This window comes from Kogia breviceps, chromosome 9, assembly GCF_026419965.1.
Source record: "Kogia breviceps isolate mKogBre1 chromosome 9, mKogBre1 haplotype 1, whole genome shotgun sequence".
NCBI lineage: Eukaryota > Metazoa > Chordata > Mammalia > Artiodactyla > Physeteridae > Kogia > Kogia breviceps.
The window spans coordinates 51,508,059-51,531,987 of record NC_081318.1 but is presented as its reverse complement, the minus strand read 5'-3'; the positions used below and the strand labels follow the sequence as shown (position 1 = coordinate 51,531,987).

Sequence of the window (23,929 nt, the reverse complement as noted above, 5' to 3'; positions counted from 1 at the left end):
CTCTGTGGCCTTTTTAATTTTTTGCTACCATTTAGTTAGCCTTTGCCATGTGCCTGGCCCTGTGCTGTTATTCATATATATATTAACTCAATTGATGCTCACCATTATCTCCATTTTTATAGATGGAAGCACCTGATCCCTAAGGATATCAAGGAACTTATCTACTCGGTGCATTGATGGCAGAGCCAAGATTCACTCTAAGGCCATGTCTCAACCACTACACTATATCATCTAAGGCCATGTTTCAACCACTATACTAATATCAATCTGACTTACAGCTTAAACTAAACTATAAACTAAAGATAATTGCCCATAAACTGAAGATAATTATGTATTTCTCAAAATACACATATATTTTGAAAATGAAATGAAAAGCGACTAGCATAGTACTTAGAACATAGTTACTATACAATAAATAATTTAAATAGTTTGTTAGGGACTGAAAATAATTCTCCTATGCTGAGATAACAGTAGGAGTGCTCAGAACTCCTATTATGTGCTCCCATAGCAGCTGGACTTTTCCTAAGGAGCACCTGTGTTGAATCAAATATATTTGCTTAATTGTCTCCCTGTCTAGACTATGAGCTCCATGAGGACAAGAACCACGCCTTCCTAGTCACCTTCATACTCAAGTTCCCAGCATATTATCTGACAGAAATATTAGCTACTTGTAATAAATATTAGTTGAATTGGTTAATTTAGTAAGCACCTACTTGGTGCAGATAACTACCAGGAAAGGAGTAGAAATCAAGTCTTTTGCCAACAAGTAGCCTATATTCTAGTTGGGTTAAAAAAATCATAGCACAGTATTTTCAAAGCAATATGTACTCATAATTTGTATTGTAGCATCTCATAAGACCTTGCTGCTTTTTCTATTCATAGAATCCCATAAAGGATATAATATGAAAAACATTGTCCTAATTCTGCTAATATTCTTTTAGCATACTAAGATATCATTAAGATGTAAGAAGAGAACAAAAACACATCAAGCCCATAATGATATGCAAATGATATTGATCTAATCAGTCATGTTTGCTGTCATAAAGAAGTCCACATGATTACAAAATATTTCACATATTGTGTGAACGTTATTATAGACTACATCATCATCATTAAACACCCATCTGTGTGAGGCATCCTGCTAGGTACCATGTAAAGTGCTTTAATTAAACAAGTACAATCTCTACACTTTGAGAATCAAATTTACTCAAATAATCCTCTCTTTAAAAAGTTCTCTGATACTTTTAAAGTATTAAATTTAAGGAATAATTTAAGCAACTGGATCCTATTTTATTGACCCTTTCATTAATTTTCATAAATTATCAAGTATACAAGGTAAATCCTAAAGAATATGGATTCAATCAAGCTTTCATTGGTCATTTATTAATTTAAACTAGATCTGGTTATTTATATTTATACTGATTTTTATAGTCTTTATATATGAGGACTCAAGACTTTGTCATGGCTTTCAATTTTACTTCTAAATTTATCATTTGATTTTCAACTTATTTTATGGCATCCTTTTCTCCAAATAATGTCATGCAGTCACAGTTTTTAGTCTTTTGATACTGTTTCTGTCTTGCTGTAATGGTGTATTTTATTTTCATTCCTCATATGGTTTAATCTTTTAGTTTTAAATCTTCAGTTCATCTGGAATTTATATTTTGGAAGGTATTTTTTAAATGTTTTGCCAATTATCTTCACACCATTTTTTTCAAACTTTATCAATTATAAGTAATAACTTTTGCATTCCCAAATTTCTATATATACGTGGATCTATTTCTTCACTCTTGGTTCCATTCATCTATCTATTCTTTCTCCAATGCTGTATGTTTAAATTACCATGGTCTTATATCTCAGTTTCTGGTATGACACATTTTTGTTGCTATCATGAATACAGGATATGCCCTGTTTCAGTTTAATTTTCTATCTTGCTATTATGTCTGTGGAAAACCAATTGCATTTTATAAGTTTTGATCAGATTTGACTATCTTTCAAGTCTTTCTTTTTAGTTCTGTTAGTTTATTATCTTTGGTCATTTTTTAAAAATTAATTAATTTATTTATTTTTGGCTGTGTTGGGTCTTCGTTTCTGTGCGAGGGCTCTCTCTAGTTGCGGCAAGTGGGGGCCACTCTTCATCGCGGTGCACGGGCCTCTCACTGTCGCGGCCTCTCTTGCTGCGGAGCACAGGCTCCAGACGCACAGGCTCAGTAGTTGTGGCTCACGGGCCTAGTTGCTCCGCGGCATGTGGGATCTTCCCAGACCAGGGCTTGAACCCATGGCCCCTGCAGTGGCAGGCGGATTCTCAACCACTGCGCCACCAGGGAAGCCCTATCTTTGGTCATTTAAAGAGACAATTTCATCATCTGTAAATAATGATAATTTTGTCTCTCTCTTCCTGTATTAATACCAGATCTCTTTTCTTTTTTTTCTCATTGCACTGGCTAGAACTTCCAGATAAATGTTTGACAATAGTAGATACAATGGAAAATTTATCTTCTTTGAGAGGAAAGATAATCTAATTAAGAGCATTCTAAGCTCTTAATTATGCACTAAAGATAATTAGCAAATGGCCATGTGCTCTTCTACAACTATTGTGAAAATAATAGTAGTCATAATACTCTCTAATACTCTAATACATAATACTCTCTTCTCTGAGCAAGCAACTGTATCAGGCATTTCATAGGTTTAATTCATAATCCTTAAAACATCCTGCAAGTTAAGCCTATTACACCCATTTTGCAGAAGAGGAAAGGAAAGTTCTCATCTACTGAATAACTTACCCAAGGTTACCCAGCTCATAAGTAGTGATTCAGAAATATAACCTAGAGCTTTCTGATTCTAAACTCTTCTTTTGTACCATATTATCTGCATTATATAAATAGTATAATGACTTAATTCTGAAATATGTAAATGGAAATATTTGGGCAATTGGTGTAGGTTACAATGATACACTTCAATATATTTTAAGTAAGTATTCAAGTTTTGAGAATTATATATTGACTTAGAATGAGATAAATTATAATCATCACTTCTTAATTTTAAAAAAATTGAAATGAGTTAATCTGATAAGTGTTAAGTACACGCAATTAGTTAGTATCTTCATAATTATTTACCTAACTGTACCATATAAGCATATATTGATTGTATTGTGCCTTAACATTTAATAGATGCATAACTTCTCTCACTAACAGATTATGTATGTCAGAACTCTTGATAGAAACCCAACTCAAAAAGTGTCTCATGAATTTATGTAACCAAAAACACCCAGAAGTAAGGCTGGCCTCAGGCATGACTAAATCTTCCTTTTCTGAGTTTCTCCAAGTATTGATTTGAGGAAAGAAAAAGAAATTATCTTTCTCTTTGCTGTAATATATTTTTTTTAAATCCAAAATTTTCAGGCTTCCCTGGTGGCGCAGTGGTTGAGAGTCTGCCTGCCGATATAGGGAACATGGGTTCGTGCCCCGGTCCGGTAGGATCCCACGTGCCGCGGAGCGGCTGGGCCCGTGAGCCGTGGCTGCTGAGCCCACGCGTCCGGAGCCTGTGTTCCGCAACGGGAGAGGCCGCGACAGTGAGAGGCCCGCGTACAGGAAAAAAAAAAAAAAAATCCAAAATTTTCTTGTTTTGCCTAATATGCCTACTTCTTGGACCAATCACTGAGAGGATGAAGTCCTCTGATTGGCCAGGCTTGGGTCACATGGCCACTCCTATGATTTGAGAGTGTGGGAAGCATGCCATGATTAGCAGCCCCACCAGAATCCAGTGCAGTGAGTAGTGAGGGAGACATTTTCCCAAGGGAAGAGAGGGGAAGGGATACTGGTTAGATAAAAATAATAGGCATCCATCATCAATTGTAAGCTCTTCTAAGTCAACCAAGTCTCTTTCACCTAGTTGTATTCCCTCATAGCAACACGCAAAGTGGTTATCCATGTAGATGGAAGACATTCATACAATGTAAATACAGACAGACAAAATACACATACAAATAATTGAATAGATTCAGAGTCAGCCATGAACCTCTGTCGAAACAATTGCATTAGCATATATGACTTGATTATGTTTTCTCCCTAAGGTAAAGAAACATATGATGTACGAATCAAAGCCTTTCCTGTGTCACCTGGTGGGTTCTCTGAAAGGTGGACTCTGAGACAGTTCAGTGTGTTCAGTACAGTAGATATACTTGGATGAACACCTGTGAAAGGAAGGCAAGTAAGATTTGGCAGAGTGAGAAATCAATGTGGGACACAGGCCTGAATAACAGCCTCAGCTGTCCCCATGGTGGACTCTGGAGCTAAAATGGCCTCTCAGACTTGCTACATGGGCTGAAGTGGCTGGGCCTTTACATGTCCCTGCTCCATCTGTCATTTAATGTGGACCAACCTGTGAAAGGCTTGGGGCACATCTTTGGGCATGTGGGTTTTCTGCAGCTGACGTGATCCCCAAAGGACTGGAGTTCTTCTGACAGCTCTCCTGCAGCTGGGGCAACAAGTCTTTCCTTAAAAGCAGATTTGGGGAGTGCATCTCTACAGCCATCATGTTTTCTAAGGAAATTGAAGTTAATTGACGATGAGGAAAAAAACGAGAGTAATAATTTTTGCAATGCTCTACTGTAGAAAATTTATATAAGTTGTCTTTTAAAAGAATTTCATTTACTCTTAATGTTATTCTTTCCTGGTAGGGAAGTAGATTTACACATAGTGAAGCCGAACTAATGCTCTCCATTCCATGCCACAAAACTATGTCACTGCAATGTGTTGACAGCTAAATAATGACCGTGTACTACTAAATGAGTAAAAGAAATTCTTTTCTTACTCTTTTAAAATGTGTGTTTTATTTACTATTTTATCACTTTTTTATTTCTTGAAAGACAAGTTCAGAAAAAATGTGCACTTTTCTGTAATATAGTTCTACTGTAACAAAAACTACAAATCCTACATTGTTAAAATATGCAGGGCTTCCCTGGTGGCGCAGTGGTTGAGAGTCCGCCTGCCGATGCAGGGGACGCGGGTTCGTGCCCCGATCCGGGATGATCCCGCGTGCCGCGGAGCGGCTGGGCCCGTGAACCATGGCCGCTGAGCCTGCGCGTCCGGAGCCTGTGCTCCGCAACGGGAGAGGCCACAACAGTGAGAGGCCCGCATACCACACACACACACACACACAAAAAAAAAAAAAAAAAAAAAAAAAAAGCAGTAAGTTTGAAAATCATGGTGATGAGTCTGAGTTAAATAACATGTTATGGAGAACCCTTAATTGTGGTGACTTGCACTATAATTCATTCCGGTTGAATTGACCTGAGAGTTTCAAAGCACTCTGTGTGTGAAGTGTGGGAATGAGCGGGAGCTTTGCACTTGAACTGACTTGAACACTTCATAGCTATGGAGCCTTTGGGCAGGTTAATTTAACCCCTCTTCACTTGTTTCCTCATTTGTAAAGTGGCGATGAAAATAATGACTCAAATAGGATATAAAGGACATAAAACACTGCCACATAGGCATGAGCGCAATAGATAATTGTTATTATTCACTATTATTACCAAAGCAGGATTTTTAAAAGACCTGGTCTTTCATATTTATAAACAGCTGATATTTTAAAGAGGAATGGGTCTTCCCTGGTGGCGCAGTGGTTGAGAATCCACCTGCCGACGCAGGGGACACAGGTTCGTGCCCGAGTCCGGGAAGATCCCACATGCCGCGGAGCGGCTGGGCCCATGAGCCATGGCCGCTGAGCCTGCGCGTCCGGAGCCTGTGCTCCGCAACGGGAGAGGCCACAACAGTGAGAGGCCTGCTTACCGCAAAAAAAAAAATAAAAAAAATTTAAGAAATAAAGAGGAATGAAGTGCCCTTTACTCCCTACCATGAAGATGGCATCACTTTAGAATGGGCCATCAAGTTCTTGGATTTCTTTTTTTAACAGACAAAACAGCTTGCCGTGACTATCCCCGACACACACACACACACACACACACACACACACACACACACACACACACACCATACACACCATACACACATACACACACATCCTACTTCATCTTTGTTCCCAGTCCCCTGATCCTGATCATGTTTTATTCATTTGTGTAACAAAAGTGTCTTAGGGGCCTACTACGCACTCTCTTCACTTAGTTTTGCCTTCAAGTCTGCCCTCCAGTATTCTGGAGGAGCATCAGTCTCAGTTTACCCTTTGCTCCTGTGCTTAATGGCTATTCAGACACTCTTTTTTTACTATAATGCCATAAGACTCCTCATAAATACCTCTGCCCTCCAGGACTTCATGCCTCTCTGCCTATCCAGTGAGCCTAGGATACCATATGGACACCATATATATTCACAATCTTTACTTTTTTTTCTGTTTTCATATATTTTAAAATCTACTTTTGATGCCTGAGTAGAACTATTATTTTTTTTAGCTCGTATATAAATAGGAAAGCTGGAATTTGGAAGCCAGTTGGAAATGAGACTCCCAAAGGGTTAATTAGATATAGCAGCTGGCTGCTGTCGGTTAAACTCAAGTAGCTCAATTAGGGTCCCTGCCTGAAATCTGATTGCCCTTGGAAGAGCTTCTCAGCTGAAGCTTCTATATTCAAGAGCAAGAGTTCACTTCTAATTAGCAACATTTTTTTCCACTTAATTATCTTTAATTTTAGAAGTCCACCAACTAACAACTTTATCTGTTTCAATAAATGAGCCCCTACTATGAGTAGTATTTTGCCAAGCATTCCTGTACACAGCACCCTGGATTCTTACCTGCAAGTAAGTAGGAGATGGGGCTGGCAGTTGTGGTGAAAAGAGTGTTAAGATAAATATTCAAAAACAAATGATGCTATTGTGAAGCAGAATAGATAAAGGGCTGTAAGAGATAAAATGTTACAGGAATTCAAATGAAAACAGTTGCCTCTGTTTAAGGTGGAGCAGATAAATTGTAGTGGAAAAGGAGGATGTGAGATGGGCATAAAAGCTTGGATTTGGGCCAGCAGAGATGGGAAAGGCATTCCTGCCAAAACAGAGGGGTGGAAATGTAAAGGTGCAAGATATGACTGATGTGTAATATCCCCACATGGGGGCGGGGGAGTCTTGAAGATTGTTGTGAATGACCTTGTGAATAGAGTCCCATAGGCAGTGAGGAGGCGGGGATGATATGACTGACATCTGGCATTCAGATGCACATGGGACTGGGCAAGGAGACTTTCTGTAGGGCCAGAGGAAATGAACAAGAGAACCCACTCCTATGAATGACATTGAAAAGGCAAATTTCAAGGGACCTGGGTGCAGGCTGTATCTGTTAGGGAGAGGGTAAAAGAGGCGCAAGGGAAACCTGCAGGAGGGATAGAGCAGGGGGGTAGAAGCAATACATTTTATTTTAGACGTTAATTTGAGCTGTGAATGGGTTATCCAGATGGAGATATTCAACAGGAAGTTGAAAACATGCCTCAGGGGAGAGTAGAACTGTAGATACAGATGTGGAAGCACTGAAGATAGAACCCTAGGGGTCCATGAGATTCTTGAGAGAAACAGTGGTCTCTTCTCTATCTAACACTTTCTCCCTCAAAAATCTCTTCCATTCTTAAGTGGAACATTTTCATTTAGGAAGTGGGAGAAGATGACACAAGTTAAGAGGGCAGAGAAGGAATAATCAGAGAAGTAGAAGGTGGTCCTGGGTCGTAAAGTGTCAGGGAAATAGAAGGAAAGGAGAGGTTTAAAAGGTGGAGAGGCTAACCTCCTCAGACACTGCAGAGAAGTTGGATTGCTTGAACACTAAGCAAAGACGCACCCCGCCACGATTCCATTGTGTCTGGTTAAGACTCCTGACATAGCATTTATCGTGATAATTTAATTGTTTATTATTCTCCACCATTAGGTAAGGGTAATTTGGTATTGTTAATTATTTTATTACCAGCATTTACCACTGATAAATGAGTGAATGAATGAACAAACACAGGAATGAAAATGTCAGTTGTGGCAGCAGTAAGGCGTAGTTTCAGTTGAGAGGTGGGTGTGGAAGCCACATTCCAATGCCTGAAGTAAATGAATGGTGGAAAGGACAGGGAGATCAATCGAGATATACAGGCTGTTTTTAATTTTTGTAAGAAACAACATCAAGAAAAAAATCCCAAACATGCAAATTCTTACAACTGTTGGCTTTAATTGTGGTGACTGAAAAAAAAAATGAACTGCCCTTGTGTCAGGGAATGTTCTTTCTGGTGGGTAGGAGAAAGTGCTGCTAAGAATAACATTTCTGTTTATTTTGAGATTGTCTGTTAACCTAGTGGGACTTCAGAGAGATTTAGATTACAAGTAAGCTTCTGACAGATATCTATGAAAGATAGATTAAAAAAATAATACACACAATCAACTGTGGTCCAAGGGCTTGTAAACCAGTGCCAGTTGGAATGCTCAGAGAATTGGGAACAGTGATCTTTAGGCAGCCAGGTGAGACTAATCTGGGGAAGCTTTAGGAAGGAGATAAATTTAAGTTGTTTTGAAAAGGGACTATTCTAGTCAATTGTCAGTCTTACAGCACAGGATTAGGTATTTTAATTTGATTACTCGAGGTAATTTGGAGCCACCCCAATATTCTGAGAAGACTTGGTATAAAATGTTGTTTGGAAGATGACTCATTTCAGTAGTTTTTAACTCTGGCTGTATATTAGAATTACCTGGAGAGCTTTGAAAAATCCTGGTGCCTAGGCTATGGGGCAGAACGTTGCAACCTAGAGCTGGGACCTGGGGGTCAGTGTTTTTTTTAATGTTTATTTTTTGTTTGTTTGTTTGTTTAAATTCTCTGGATGATTCCAATAAACAGTCCAAAGTGAGAAGTACTGCTCTAAGTGTAGGGAAAACTGCAAGCAAGCAAGAGAGAGACTAGAATTAGAAAGGTTAACAAGGAAGCTGGAAATTGGTATCTGACCTAGCTTTGTGAACAGAGATAAAAGGGGTGAAGCTAAATAAAGTATTCTGGAGGAAATCTTGGTTGGACTTTGTGGTGCATGTCAGTTGCAATTTTTCATAAAGCTATATTCCAGGAGCAATCCTGATCTTATTGTGATGGATTAGTTAAAAACAAACAGGTAGGACCTGCTAAGATGTGGGGCTTTTATTATTAGCAAAATTCTCAATTTCTGAAGTGCCAAAGCAACTCAGAAGAGAGAGAGAGAAAGAAAAAAAAAATCATACTGAAAGTATAGAAGATTTTGTTTATATTTGAAGGCAGAAATAAAGCCAATGATAGATGCTCTGGAATTAAGAATCAAAATTCAGACTTTAAACTGAGTTACAGTTAGGAGAGATATTGGTCTGTGGCAAAATTATGATCCTTTTAGAGTAACCTTGAAGAAAATGAAAAGCCAAACCATTAAGGACACTAAAAGAAGGATTCCCCATCGTTTTCAATCATAACATTCCACTTTCTTGGAACAAAGAATTTGTAACAGGTGTGGGAAATGGATGGGTAGTGTCTCAGAAATGATGACCTCTCAGAAAGGCGGGCTGGCAAGCAATGATGAGAATTCCAAAGTTCATATTAAATCACTTTAAATTTATTCTGGCATGTCCCACCTTTAAAGTTTAGAGGAAGGGCAGAATGTCATAAAGTGGCACTATTATTTATAAAAGGTAGTGTTTTATAATATATCATATTTGATAAAAATATAGGCACTGAAAGAAAAACTTCACTGCCAAGAGCACCCTGAAGACAAGCAATTGAAGGCAGGTGTGGAGCAAAACCATTTTTTTCTGGCTCTGAGGATGAGGCTGAGTCTTACAAGCGTTGCAAGTCTCCATGTAATATCTGTCATTAATTAAAGAACAGACTTGGAACTGTAAATGAAAGATAATTGTTCCTATATTCCTGCTCCCAAATGCTGGGTCCCTGGTACATGTAGGGATAAGGGAGTTGGCTAGGACTGGTCCCAGCTGTAAGTCAGGGAGGACTGCATGTTGTGATTTGAGGGGCAGAGACTCCCCTATCTCTCCCTCCCCAAAACTTCCTCAGTAAACTTCATCCTATTTTCAGGGACTGGGGGTGGAGTAGAAGGTTAGTACCTTGCTTCCAGAAGACCCTTGAGAAAATAAAAGTGTACTATGAGGGACCAGGAACACACCAGAAATGACACTCATCCCCTCTCCCTCAGAGGAGCTCAGGGCACTCCCTGCATAGGAGGGGGTGTCCTGAGATTATCAGGAGGAAGAAGAGAATCGAAGTTGGCAGGTCTGGGTAGGGTGCAGCAGGGATGAGCCATTGGGTCTCCCGTGGGAAGCTAATGGGTCTGGGAAGCAAGGAGGAGGAAAAGGAAGACCTGAAAGTTTTGCTGACTCTCTGAGAAACCTCATTCTTCCCTTCTGCATCTGCCTTGCCTCACTCTTGGGCATGGGGCTCTTGCTACTTCATTTCATCCAGTTGGCCTGACTACAAAGGAGGGGGCTCAACATGTGTCCACGGTTACTCTGTATCCCTTAGTACATTCAGGTGTCCTTAAATGCTTCCAATTTCCCTTCCTCAGGTTTGCTGTTCCAGGGAAGAAGGTTCTAAATTAATAGGCTACAAACTCCCCCTGCATGTTGGTTTGCAAAATTAATGATCCTAACGGAAAAGTAAGTTAATCTTTGATGCTTGGTTGAGGCTAAGAGAAAAATCACTGTTTTGGGGGCTGGGCCTTCTTAATACACCTCACCCGAAGTATTCTCTCCCTCCCTTCTGTGCTAACCACATTCACAGAGATTGGGTGGCCGGGGGCCGGGGGGGGGTGCTGTGGGGGGCTGTGGGGGGGGGGATGGACACAGTACAGCTTGAAACTCCATCTCTGAATCCAAGGGCCATGTTGCAAACATTTATCAAATGCCTGGTTTGTGCAGAACAGTGCAACTGTGCCCAGGAGAAGCCAGGAAAGGCTGCATAGAGGAAGCCACCTGACCTGATGTTCCTCCCATGTCAAGTTTTACTTGCACTTTCTACATTCACGGTTTGAAAAGACTGCAGTATACATTTTGTAAAATGTAAAGAACACGTTCATAGTTTTAGTTTCCGGAAGAACAGCTTTGCCAAAAGCCCCCATCACAGGTCTGAGGGGTCACAGATCTCTTGGGATTAGGTAGATGTTAAGGGAATCAGAAGTTCTCTGATTGTCTTGCTGTGTTTTTCTAGCCAGAGTCTCTGCTGCACTGCATTGCTCAGTTTCTTTCAACTGAAAAATTAAATCTGCGCTCCTGTCAAAACGTATCATCTGTACACCTGGTCACTCATCCCAGGTCACCAAGCTCTCGGCAGAGTGGAGGTGGAAAGGATGGCAGTCCCCACTTTCGAAGTCTGGGAAGGCCAGATGTTTGGGAGGATCTGAACAACTGGTGTCCTGGGAGTGTCCAGCAAAACCGGCCCCGGGAGATCCACGGGAGACCCGCGGCTATGAAAAGAGCTAGTGTCCATCCATTTCCTAGCGTGTGAATCAGCCGGGTTGGGCCTTCGGGAGAAAATTCGTGAAGGACATCGTCAGAGCTATAGAACCTGCCAAATACACGTCAGAACCAGGAGTGTGAGTGTGAAGGGGGAAGGGGGAGATTTTCAGAGGCTTTTCTTCGAGATCTATTTATCCTTTGTGCCCCACGACTGGTGGGTTCTTAGAACGTAAACTTGGTAAGGGCCGGGAGGAGCCTCTTTCGAAAACGCCCGGGGGGGAGGATCTTGCTCATCAGTAAATGCTGAATGACAGCGGCAATTTCGGTCTGGAAGACCCTGCGCGGATTGGGTCTAGTGACCCTCTCGCGGGCGCGGCTCGGGGCCAGGACCGGGGAGACCCAGAAGAGGCGGCGGGCACGGGCGGCGCATCTGGCCGGGACGCCGCCGTCTGCGGGCGCTCGGAGGGGGCACCACCTGGTCCCCGCGCTGCGGCCGGAGGGGCGGGGCCCGGCTTCCCCGAGGCGGCGGCGCCTCCTTGCTCCCAAGCGCGCACTCCCCGGCGTCCGGCGCACGCGCGAGGCCGGGAGGGAGCGCGCCCCGGCGGCGGCGGCGGCGGGAGCGGGAGCGGGAGCCGGAGCGGGAGGGGGAGGGGGAGGAAGAGGAGAAGGGCGGCTGAGGGGAGGCTGGCCGCGCGCGCGGTGGTGGCGGCGGCGCCGGCGACCTGAGCCGGGCGGAGTGGAGAGCGACGGAGGGGGCGGAGAGAGAGGGAGGCGGAGGGGAGTGAGAGCCGCATTTCCAGTTCCCAACTACGAGTCCCGAGTTTGTAGATGGGGCTGCTCGGCGGCGCCTGCGGCTGAGGAAGAGCAGCGGCGGCGGGAGGAGGGGAGCGACGGCGGCGCGGAGGAAGCCGAGGTGCGAGCCGGTGAGTTGCCGGGGCCCCCATGTCTCTCGGGTAACGGTCTCGCCGCGCGCCGAGCCGGCCGGGGGGCGCCCTGTTGCTTGCGGCTTCGCGCCACGCGGGGACCCCGCCCCGCCCCCTCGGCACCTGGGCTCGGGCGGGCGGCGGGGGTGGCGGGGGCTGCTCTGCTTGTCTCACGCGGGAGGGGCGCGCTCTGCGGGGCCCCCTGTTCCCGGGCTGCGGGCGTGCGGGCCGAGCGCGGCAACGTGTCTGGCCCATGCTGCCGGCCGCCGCGCCCCGCTCTCCGCCCGCGCTCCACGGCGCAGCCCGGGCGGGGGCAGGGCTGGGTTTGGGGGCGCAGGGCCCCCTCCGAGAGCCGGGCGCGGGCGCCTGCACCCTCTGCGGCGAGTGTGGCGTTAAAGCATGAATGGAGAGCCGCGCGGGGGACGGCGGTTGCCGTGACTGACACCTTCGGGGTCACTCCCCAGTGGGGGTGACTTCGCTGGCCTCTGGCTGCCTCTCGAGCTCCGAGTTCTTGGGGGAGGAGGCTTTCGGCGAGTACTGCTGCCACTTCCGAGGCACGAGACTCCAGTTGTTTGGCCGGAGTGGTTTTGGGCCGAGCACACGCTGCTCCGGAGGCGTTTGCGGCTGAGGCAGTGCTTTCCGATTCTGAGTACGTTGGTCTGGAACCAGAAAGGTGCTGGCTTTTTTTGTTGTGGTGTTTTGGGTGGGTTTTTTGGTGGTTTTTTTTTTTTTTTTTTTTTTTTTTTTTTTTTTTTTTTTTTTTTTTTTTTTTTTTGGCTCTTTTGGCGGGGTGGAGGGCCAGGAGCGAGTCGATGGAGGGATCTTACGGTCGGCGTGATGACAGGATGTGGATTGGTTGGTGGCTGTTTTGGCAGAAGGACTTTTTAACACTTTCTTGGGAGTTTAGTCTCAATCTCCCCAGCTCCTGGGATTACGGCTCGAGATTACATCTATTCAACTTCCATCAGTTGGGGCATGTAAAAGGGGGTGGGGGCAGGCGAGGAAGGTAATTGAAGGCTGATGGGGAAGCTCAGAAAATTCGCCGCGTTACTTATCCACAGCCGGTTAAGGTCAAGCTAGCCACGTTTTACTCTTTTTCCATGCCTTTGGGGATGGTTGGAATTTTACTTTGTGCTTTCTGACTTGGTCTTCTTGTTATATGGCTCGGAACAGTGGAGGTGCGTTAAAATCGCTCTTCAGTGGGAGTATGGTTTAGCAGCCATTTCTTCCCGTGAAATCTTTCAGATGGTCGTTGGGAAACTTCCGTATGCCGAATATTTTAGGAGAGGTAACACGCTGTTAACCAATGCGGAGATAGTTGCGGTAAGCAGGTGAAACAACAGACCTCACGGTATTATTGTATCAGGCCTGATTATAGTCATGTCTTCTGAGGCCTGATTACAGTAAACAAAGAACTTTTGTGGGTTGTGTCATTTTGAGGTCATCTGTATCAGAAATCTATCATGTATTTAAATTCATGTTTAAATAGACGTTTGCACAATGTATCACTCTTTAAGGTCTATGCTTCTTTTAGTTTAGACTGGGGTTACATAATATACAAGTGGCAACATTTTTAATAGCTCTGTTTTTGTCCTATAGAGATTGCACTCTAAATATCTTTATGAAAAAAAAAAAACATTCTGGAATGTGTGTGTGTCCTTTTCTAATTGATGCCACTCAGTTGCTTTCCCACTTGGAATTTCAAAATGAATTTTTTCTTTTTTTTACATTCTAAATTAAATGAACACTAGAAGAATGAAGGGGTTAAGCAAGTCTGGTAGCTCTATATAAGACAGCGTCAATTTTTGTTGTTCTGTAGGCCAACTGTTGGATTTTTTTTAAAAGAATCATATTTTTCTTAAACATTCATGGGAGCAGTTTGCATTTTTCCTGAGTCTCATTTAAGGCTGAAATTGTTCCAGAAGACTACACAGCCTGCTTCTCTTCCTCCTCCCCCCACCCCCTCTTTTTAGCTTGGGATGACCAAGAAAATCATAATTGTGAGACTCTGTATGTTATCTATGGTCTGCTTTTAAAACTGAAGTTGTTTGAGTATTTACCATCCCTTTATATACTTTACCATTTAATAATAGATGGTTAGCAGAAGACAACTGAGATTTTAATTAAATGCCCTTCACTTTTTTAACGTCCAAGCTTTGTTAAGAGTAACATCAGAAAATTATTGCAAGTTACAAATAATACAGGGTTAGTGCCGGTCAAAGGCTACCTAATTATAAAAACACCAAGAAAATATTAATAGAGGCAAGAGGAGCCATTTGTACTTTTTATGTCACTAGCTGTATTATAAATTACCTAGTTCTAGGTGGTTTTTTAAAAAGAGTGTCTTGCAAATTAGACATTAGGTTTTTAGCACTGGTTATAATTTTCTTTAACAAGATGGTTCATTTGGTAAGTGACTAAATTTGTATCAGAACATCACTTCAGATACATGTAGTTAACTTGCAAGGGATGTGCTCCTATTTATTTCTGGAGGAATGAACACCTGCCCATTAGATAAAACAAATACTATGTTGAGGATATCATTAAATTATTCCTAAAAAATTGTACTGAGAAAAAAGAACCTATAGATTCTTTCCTTCCAAAAAGAGTGTTCACATTTATGATATCATAAGAGCAGAAAAGCATACGAGGTCTCTTCACTGATATGGTGCTAGTATTGAATTAAAGATTTGATTTCTTCATTGTAGTTACCGGATTCTACATAGATTACTTTTTGTCAGTCTTACAGAAGCTGTGATCATTTCCCAACTCTTCCTGTTATTTGTATGTGAGACCACTGGGGGGAGACTTTACAATTTAGGTTGACCATATCCCTCCCTCCCATACACCACTACTAATCATCCCTGAGCACTTGCCAAACTGCTGGAAATATGTTGAGGAGGATGCCCTTAGAATCAAGTCTTGATCAACGTGTCTAAATGACTTTTATTTCTTTAACTCACACCACACTCAAAAAGTACCTCTCTTTATAGGTTGTGTTATAAACAGTCTACTTTTTGGTTACGTGGGCTAACTAAATATCTAACATAGTGAAAGATGAGATTCATGAATACATTAGTGCTTTCAAAGATCTGACTTTACTGATATTAATCTTAGAAGCAGTGCAGGTTTAATTACTTGCTTTGCGTATATAGATATTAGTTGTCCGGAAAGATCTGGAGAGAACACCATCTTATGTGAGCTGTACTGTATCCAAACCTCTTAAAGCTGATTGTTCTCCTAATTTAAAAAGCTTTCAGAGGAAAAGATATTGAAACATCCTTTGTACCTAATTTTTATCACATAGGGGAAGTTCTTCCTTTATCATAGTAATAGAGATAAGATCGAAACCCACAACTTTGTTGACCATTAAGCTGTAGCTATTCTCAAGTGGTACAATAAAGTCAAAGAAGTTTAGTTTCCAGTTTTCTCTTCTGACAATATTTAACTTTGTTAACATCCAATTCAATAATAGTGAACTCAGCAAAGGATGTTATTTTTATAGTAGCTTAGAAAGGACTTCAGTTTTTAAGTTCTCCTTTAAGACCTTTGTGCAATCTTGATCGTAGTATATAGATTCATTCACAGTATAATAAGTAGTACAGAATTTGAAGTAGTTTCTACCATCTTTCCTAGTTTCTTCTTTTTTAAGATGGCTTTGCATTTTTTTCTTAAAACATTTCATAATCCTCCAGAAGAGATATTTTCTGCTTAGGAAATGCTCATTCCTAGCTAACCTCAACATTGTGTTTAATACTTGGGGAGTAGTTTCTAAAGGTCTGTAAAGTTATCACTGATGCAAAGCAAAATGAGAATTAAAGACAATGTAGTGAGTTTTTCATAAAGCTGAAGTTATTTTCAAATCCTTTCCTCTGCCTGCTAGTTCCTATACATGATCTGATTCCTACTTACTTTACCAACTTACACTTTTTCTTCTTAGATCAATTACTCCATTACCACTTCTTTACCATTCCCCCTTGTTCACTATATTCCATCTACACTGCCCTTCTTTTTTGCCCCTCAGAAATGTCATGGCTTGTTCCTGACTTAGGTCTGTTCCCTCTGCCTGGAATTCTCATCCTAAAACATGACCAAGCTGGCTCCTCATCATTTCAGGTTTCAGTTCAATTACCTTCTCAGATGAGCATTATTACCTAACCACCCTGTCAGAATGGCACCATCCTCATTTCCCTGTATCCCCTTACTTAATATTTTTTCTGCAAACTGTTTATCATATCTGAAATTGTATTTTTATTTTATTATCTGTATACTCTCACTAGAATGCAAGGTCCATTAGAACAGTGATTTTTATCTCTTGTTTAACAGTGTATGCCAGGAACTTAGACTTGTTCCTGGCACACGGCTGTCATTAAATATAAATATTCCTTTTTTTTAAAATTGAGGTTCTATCCCTCCTGAGGCTTTGGTGTTAAAATGTTCCTTTATGAAACGATTTGAGTAGATGATAGTTGTAGTAAGTAGGCCACTTTTGGCTGTAAGTAATAGAAATCCATTCTAAGTGGTATGAACAAAAAGTGAGATATACTGTAAAATGCAGGAGTTATACTGTAAAGATGCAGGAGTGTCTAAAGGAATCCAATTCGTACTCTGGAACTCCATTGCCAGCAGGATACACTTCATCTCTTTTCTTTACTCTTCACTGAGCATTTGCTTCATGTCTTTTAATGCTGTAGAGGACCACTTCCTAGTCCTCGTAATAGATGGCCACCAGCAGCTTCTAAATTTTCCCTGCACTGGCCCAGACAACAGGAAACAGACTCATCTAGCACCCATCCCTCCCCTGTTCAACAAACTATACCATGTTATTAGAACTTGCTTGTACTTGCTGTAGTCATGTGAAATAGGATTGGGCAGTCAACCCAAATAGGTGCCCCAGTAATAATTCATTTTCACCCTTGACCACCCACCCCCAAAAGGCTGGTTTCCCCTCTTTTAAATTTTGCTGCTATATGTAGTTGGAAGATTTGAAAAGTACTGTCCTGGGTTTATATAAAAGAAATGTCCTTTTATGGAAGGAACTTACCATTTGGTTGAGGATAATACATACATGAAGGAAAGAAACAAAGTGGCATGAACTGAGGAAAATATTTGCAACTTGTATTACAGACAAAAAGCTAACTTCCTTAATATATGAAGAGTACCTGCAAATTGATAAGAAAAAGACCAACCATAAAGTGGGCAAAGATCATAAACAGATAATTCACAGAAAAGGAAATTCTGATCATTCTTAAACATATATATCAAGATATTCAACCTCACACACAATATAAATATCAAAAATTAAAACTGAGATACTATTTTCACCGATTAGATTGACAGATCAAAAAAGTTTGATAGTACATTAAAAAAAATTTATTTTATATTGGAGTATAGTTGATTAACAATGTTGTGTTAGTTTCAGGTGTACACAGATTCAGTTATACATATACATGTATCCCTTTTCAAATTTTTTCCCATTTAGGTTTTTACAGAGTACTGAGCAGAGTTCCCTGTGCTATATACAGTAGGTCCTTGTTGGTTATCTGATAGTACATTTGAAGAGGATAGAGACTAACAGATGTTCTCACGCATTGCTGGTGGAAGTATATATCAATAGAATTTGTTGTGATTGAAATTTCTGAAGATAACTAAGGTAAAAAGAACTACCTGGGAATATGTATAAATTGGTGTCGCTTTTTATGGGAGAGGAAAGAACTAACCTATTTACCTGAACACTAACTTGTGTTGCTTTATTTTTGGCTTTAATCATGAAATAAACCCAGGTTAAGGTAAAGCCAGCAAGATTCCACACACACACACACCCCGCCCCCCAACACACACACACAAAGATTTTTTTTTAAGGATCCTATTCAGTTCCCCTTCCCAGACCACCTTTTCTTCTACCCTAGTACTGGTGAAGTATGTGTCTAAATCACTGAGATTTCCATATACTTTGTATCTTTTCAGAGCCTTGTACTTTGTTAGCTACTTAGTAACACTTAAGTAAAGATTGATGTGAACAGGGCTTAGCTTATTGGCTTTTTATAGCCACTTCATAATTTTATGCTTTTGGAAATCTTTTGTAAAAAATGATTTATAATTTCACTTAATATATGTACTTCAGATTTTATTACAATAAATGGTCATAGAACACTTTTATAAGTTTATTATATAATATATTAATGGAACTTTTATATGGTTCCTTTGTTCTATGAAATATTGTTAGATCTTAGTTGGGTTGGAAAAATGTTGTGAAAAGATGGGGGAGGGCAGCTGAAATTCATGTACCTTTTCTAGAAAAATTCATGAGAAAGCGTGAGGAAGATGACTGAGCAGATCAGGGCCACATGCTTAGGAAAGGAAAAGTAAAGAGTGAGGGATTTATAGAAAGTTTGTGGTGGAACCCAGAGGGGCTACATCTTGGGAGAAGTTTTAACCTAGGAAAATGCTGTTGATTTAGTTGAATGCATACTTTGAGGATACATTATATCCTTCATGAGACTTTAATTCTGTAGGTCTTTTGCCATAAATTGGCTCTGATACAGGGGTTCTCTACCTGAGTGGGTATCAGAATCCTTTAGAGTTATCCCACACCAAAGGATTCTAACTTAATAGGTCTGGAGTGGGGCCAGAGCATGTTGATATTTTTTTAAACCCCCAAGAGCCAATATTTGTAAAATAATGCATCCTATAAAATACTCTTTTTTTTTTTTTTTTGCGGTACGCGGGCCTCTCACTGTTGTGGCCTCTCCCATCGCGGAGCACAGGCTCCGGACGCGCAGGATCCCTGGACCGGGCACGAACCCGCGTCCCTGGCATCAGCAGGCGGATTCTCAACCACTGCGCCACCAGGGAAGTCCTAAAATACTCTTTTTAACGACTGAATCAGTCAGCATAGCTTTTATGGTCCTTTACCATTTAGATATCTAACCTCAGAAGGTCTGTCTCACCTTGGTATCTACTTTAGCCAGATTGATAGCTCTACAAGCATCTAATTGATTTCCATTGCTTTGCTCACTTTCATGCTTTCCCCTTCTTTGCCCCCTTGTTTCTTCTCTGCTAATAAATGTTTAAGCTTGCCTCCCCCAAGAAGCTGTCTTTAGCTGGCCCCATCCGCCATTTATCTTTTCAGTATAGGACAAATTATAACGTAACACTGACATAGCTGGTAGGTACACATCATATGAGGGGCTGATTCATGTGTTTTCACTCCTGAGTCTTGTGTATGTATTCCCTTGTTTTACTGTTTGAACATCCTTATCTTTTCCTTTTGTACCAAGAGCTTGGAGCTTAGACATAGTTGGCTTAGTATCGATAATGGCATCAACAATATATTTGAATGCTTACTATGTTTCAGGAGCTTTGCTAAGTGTTCTCCACACATTATCTCATTTGCTCATCAACAGTTTTTTAAAAATCAAAACCTTTTCTGATTGAGTTAGTTTCCTGTGGCTGCTGTAACAAATTGCCACAAACGTGGTGGCTCAAAACAAAAGAAGTTTATTCTTTCACAGTTTTGGAGGCCAGACGTCTGAAATCAGTATCATTGAGCCAAAACAGGGTGCTCCCTCCAAAAGCTCAAGAAAAGACTATGTCCCTTGCTTCTTCTACAGTTGCTGGTGGTGCCAGAATTCCTTGGCTTGTGGGTGCATCACTCCAGTCTTCAAGGGCAGAATTTCAAATCTCCCTCAGCTCTGTTCTTCTCATCACATTTTCCTGTGTGGGAGAGAAGGAGAACTCTCTCCTTGCCTCTCTCTTATAAGGACACATATGAGGCCCCCCCTATTGTTCCAGGATAATCTCCCCATCACAGGATCTAAGGATGTTAATCACAGCTACAAAGATCCCTTTTGCAAATAATGTAGCATTCACAGGTTCCAAAGACTAAGACATGGATATCTTTTGGGGGACCATTTTTCAGTCTACCACTGTGATAATTCAGATGGTCCAGAAAAAGAGGGCTGGTAAAAGTCTTCTTGCCCCACCCTCATTCCTCTCTTTCTATATCATTGTTTCTAAGCTAGAGACAATTTTGCTGTCTCCTCAGGGACATTTGACTATCATAACTGGGAGGAGGTTGCTGTTGGCATCTATCAGGTAGAGGTCAGGGATGTTGCAGACAATGTACAGGACAGGCCGTCCCTCACAAAGAATTATCCAACCCAAATATCATAGTGCTGAGGCTGAAAAACCTTGTCCTAAAGGTAACTATTACCAATAGTTTCTTGTATATCATTCCTGAAAATAAAATCTTATATTAGCACATATGATGAGTAAAGCCCTCTGATATGATTTAACTGGTGGTAGTTTTTGGTTGATTGAAAGTTGATTTAAGTGAAGTGTCATAAAAAATGACTCAATATACCTTAAATAACATATTTTCACTTTCAAAATATAAATATACATGCATGCACCAATCTTTTCTTTGAGTATGTATCTTTTGACTGGAGCTCTGGGTCAACATTCTTATATAAACTTGTATATTATCACCGATCCTAACTTAGTAGCAAAAACATAAAAGTTTGTGAAGGAATCTGAGCGTAGGATCCTTGTAGTGTTTTGTGACTCCTGGATTGTTCATAGCTGTCTTGCTTACACTTAATTATACAGCAATTTGGATTTTTTGTTTTCTTGTTTTGTCACTTGCTTTCTTTGGGTCTTTCCAAAGCATTCAACTTGGTTTTCATATGAAGAATAATATAACTCTCATGGTCTTGTATCAAATACAGCATATATATATATATATATATATACACACACACATATATATGATGTGTGTGTGTGCGCACACGTGTATGTGTATAAAGAAATCCAATTCTGTACAGAAAAGAATGGCTCTCTAAGATATTGCAAGTACTTCTTCCAGTTGTAGCTCATTTAAATAGCTTCTCATCTGGTGATACGGTGAGAGCTAATGTCACAGTTACTTCCAGATTTTTGGAAGTTTTAGAAAATTTTGTTTTAATACTATAATGACAGTTTATAAATTATATGATATTACCATAAATACTTTATTGCTGTTACCATCTTAATGCTTGAGTTACTTTTCATTAACTGTAACAAATATTATTTGGAGTTTTGCTTACTAGCAAAACATTTTCACTATTTCTTATATAGTGAAATGATACAGTTTCTTGAAACTGGGTACTTTATTATTTTGTTACTCAGCAAGGCAAGAGAGTTAGCGATATGGGTTGTAATTCCAGTTTTTCCAACTTCCAGCTCTTTTACTTTGTTCAGGACACAGAGCTCTGTGTGGTATAAACAATACGCTTGCCGGCAGAGATTCTGGTGTTACTACTAAACTCAATATACCTTATCTCTAAAATAGGGATTATAACATCTACTTTATAGGGTTGGTCTAAGATTTTAATTGGATAATATATGTAAAGTGTCTAGCACAGAGTCTGGTACAGTAAATATCAATATCCTTTTCTTCTCTTACTGTTTGGTACAGTGTTATGTGTACAGTGGATAATGTTTGTTGAACAAATATGTTTTCAGTCCCTTTGCTTGATTCATACTTTCACTTTTTTTTTTTCCAGTGTAAGAGCTATGTCTGTTAGTAAATATTTTTTAAAAGAACTTTGCTTTTAAAGTAGTCCAGTAAGTTATGTGCTGTTGACTAAAGTTAATAAGTCTTATTTTTATATGACATTTCAGTGTGTTTACAAAGGCAAGTTAAATATTGGGTGGAAAGATGACTATGTAACCTAAAAAATTCCTTCCAATTTAATCTAAAATTTTTATAAAATTCACACAATCCTGAGTTTTCCTCCTGCTTCCCCCCTAAAATCTAAAGAAGTAAGTAGTGTTTGAAAATGTAGCACTTTGTTTGGAATGAAGAAAATGACCATACTTATAATATGTTCATAGTGGTCCATATATCATATAATAGGAATTCTTTACTATTTGGAATGAATGTTGCTGTCTTCAAGTGGATTTGTCTTTTTATTTTGCCTTGAATATGTATTTTTATATACATATAATAAAATGTTTTATGGGAAGTTTCATTTTACATAAAACTATTTGCCTTTTTATTCATCTATTAAATATCCTATCTGAGACTTTGGTATTAGAAACTTGGGTAGCTGAGTTAAAGAAATTTAATTCATTGAAGTTGCTTATTTTAGAAAGTAAATGATGGTTGTGCGTAATTTTATATAAGTTGATTCAGATGTTTTTAATTTTCTTTTTTAAACTAGTATTTTGGAATGGGATAAATGAAAAAAATTAAACCACGTTTTTAAGAAGGTTGGAACACCCTGGGAGGCACATGGGCAAAGCCACCACAGAATGCGCTTGCCATCCTTAGCAGTGGGTTCTTGAAAAACCCAAGGTAGAGAAATTTCCCTTGAAGGAATTTAAACTGTTGTGGGGGAAATAGGATTAAGGAGTCTGAGATTGTGAATGAACCCTTAAAAACCTTATAAACTTTAAATGTCCTCCCAATTAAAATATTAAATATATCAAACAAACTATCGATGACATTTTATGCAATTCAGTTTGGAAATACCGGGTACTATACAACTAGTTTCCATTTACCACTACTTCTTTGAAAGAAATGTTTCAGGATTTCCAGTCTTGGGGTGGGGTGGGGGGGACAGGAAATCCTTCATGAATCCTAAGAAGCATTTTTAGGACGTCTTATTCAGAGCCTTTCTTATTTTCACTTAAAGGTTACTAACTTCAACTTCTGTTTCTAACTGTTGTTTTAGAGATAGCATAACTTGGATATTTGAGGTAAAAGAATAAGCTTTTAGTAACCTTTAACTCACTCAGCTCGCTATAACCAAGTGTATTTATAGTTCCTTTCCGTCCATGGTAACTTCATGCCAGTTCATGTCAGAACGTGACATAGTGGGACACTGACTTGGCTCTGATTGTCTTTCCATTCTCATCTCTCTTCTCTCCTTCCCAACAGACTGTGATTCTAGATCAAAGGCTAGAAATTTGTTTTGTCTCTGTTTCTATCTCTTTTAGGAGTGCCCAGCAAATATCTTCTACTCTGCCATCTCTTTATTTCCCTTCCAAACCTGCAGTTCCCTCTCTTTCAAAATATCTCCAGAAACAACAGCTTAGAATTTGTTACACTCAAGTAGAAATCTTTACCAAAAGTAAATCTGTGTATATATGTATATACTGGAATTTCACATAATACAAAGGTTACTTTATATCTCTATTTGAGGGAAGAAATGGTCTTTGTGTCCCCTCCAAGCATTGTCCCATTAATGTAGGCAATGCTTGATATTTATTATTGAGCAAATTAGGAAACCTCAGAAATTAGTATATAAGTAGTGGTTTATCATATGCAGCACACTGTAAGTTTTGAGATAGTTTAAGAAAATAAATTCTTATCTGTAGGGAGGGACTTGCTGCTCATTTGATTGGATTAATTTTTGAGATAAGTCCTAAGATGCTTTTAGCTCTAAAACTTTGATTGTAAAAAAGCAAGAAGGGGGCCATCAATTGATTAGGTATTGAATAGCCAAGAAAAAAGAATATTGTTGGGTGAGGTAACATGAATGAAGGCATTTGGGTGGGAATGAGATAATGTGGTTGTAGGTATAGGAAGTAAAAAGATCAATGTAGTCAGGACAGAGTTTGTATTAGAGAACAGAG

At 40.2% G+C, this 23,929-nt stretch overlaps 1 protein-coding gene across 16 annotated transcripts in view; it reads left to right on the top strand.

Moving 5' to 3' along the window:
- Positions 1-23,929, top strand: part of PALS2 (protein associated with LIN7 2, MAGUK p55 family member) — a 138,600-nt gene that overhangs the window by 22,453 nt on the left and 92,218 nt on the right. Inside the window, exons 1-3 of one of the 16 annotated variants that reach the window (XM_067042463.1) lie at positions 10,525-10,586; positions 11,137-11,521; positions 12,213-12,307. The exons of 1 other annotated variant lie outside the window; for it this stretch is intronic. The gene's annotated coding sequence lies outside the window, so the exon portion shown is untranslated. Of the gene's footprint in view, positions 1-10,524; positions 10,587-11,136; positions 11,522-11,562; positions 11,623-12,045; positions 12,308-12,493; positions 12,981-23,929 lie in introns of those variants that run through there. 14 more of the 16 variants (XM_067042464.1, XM_067042467.1, XM_059075048.2 and 11 more) reach the window with 14 other exon arrangements.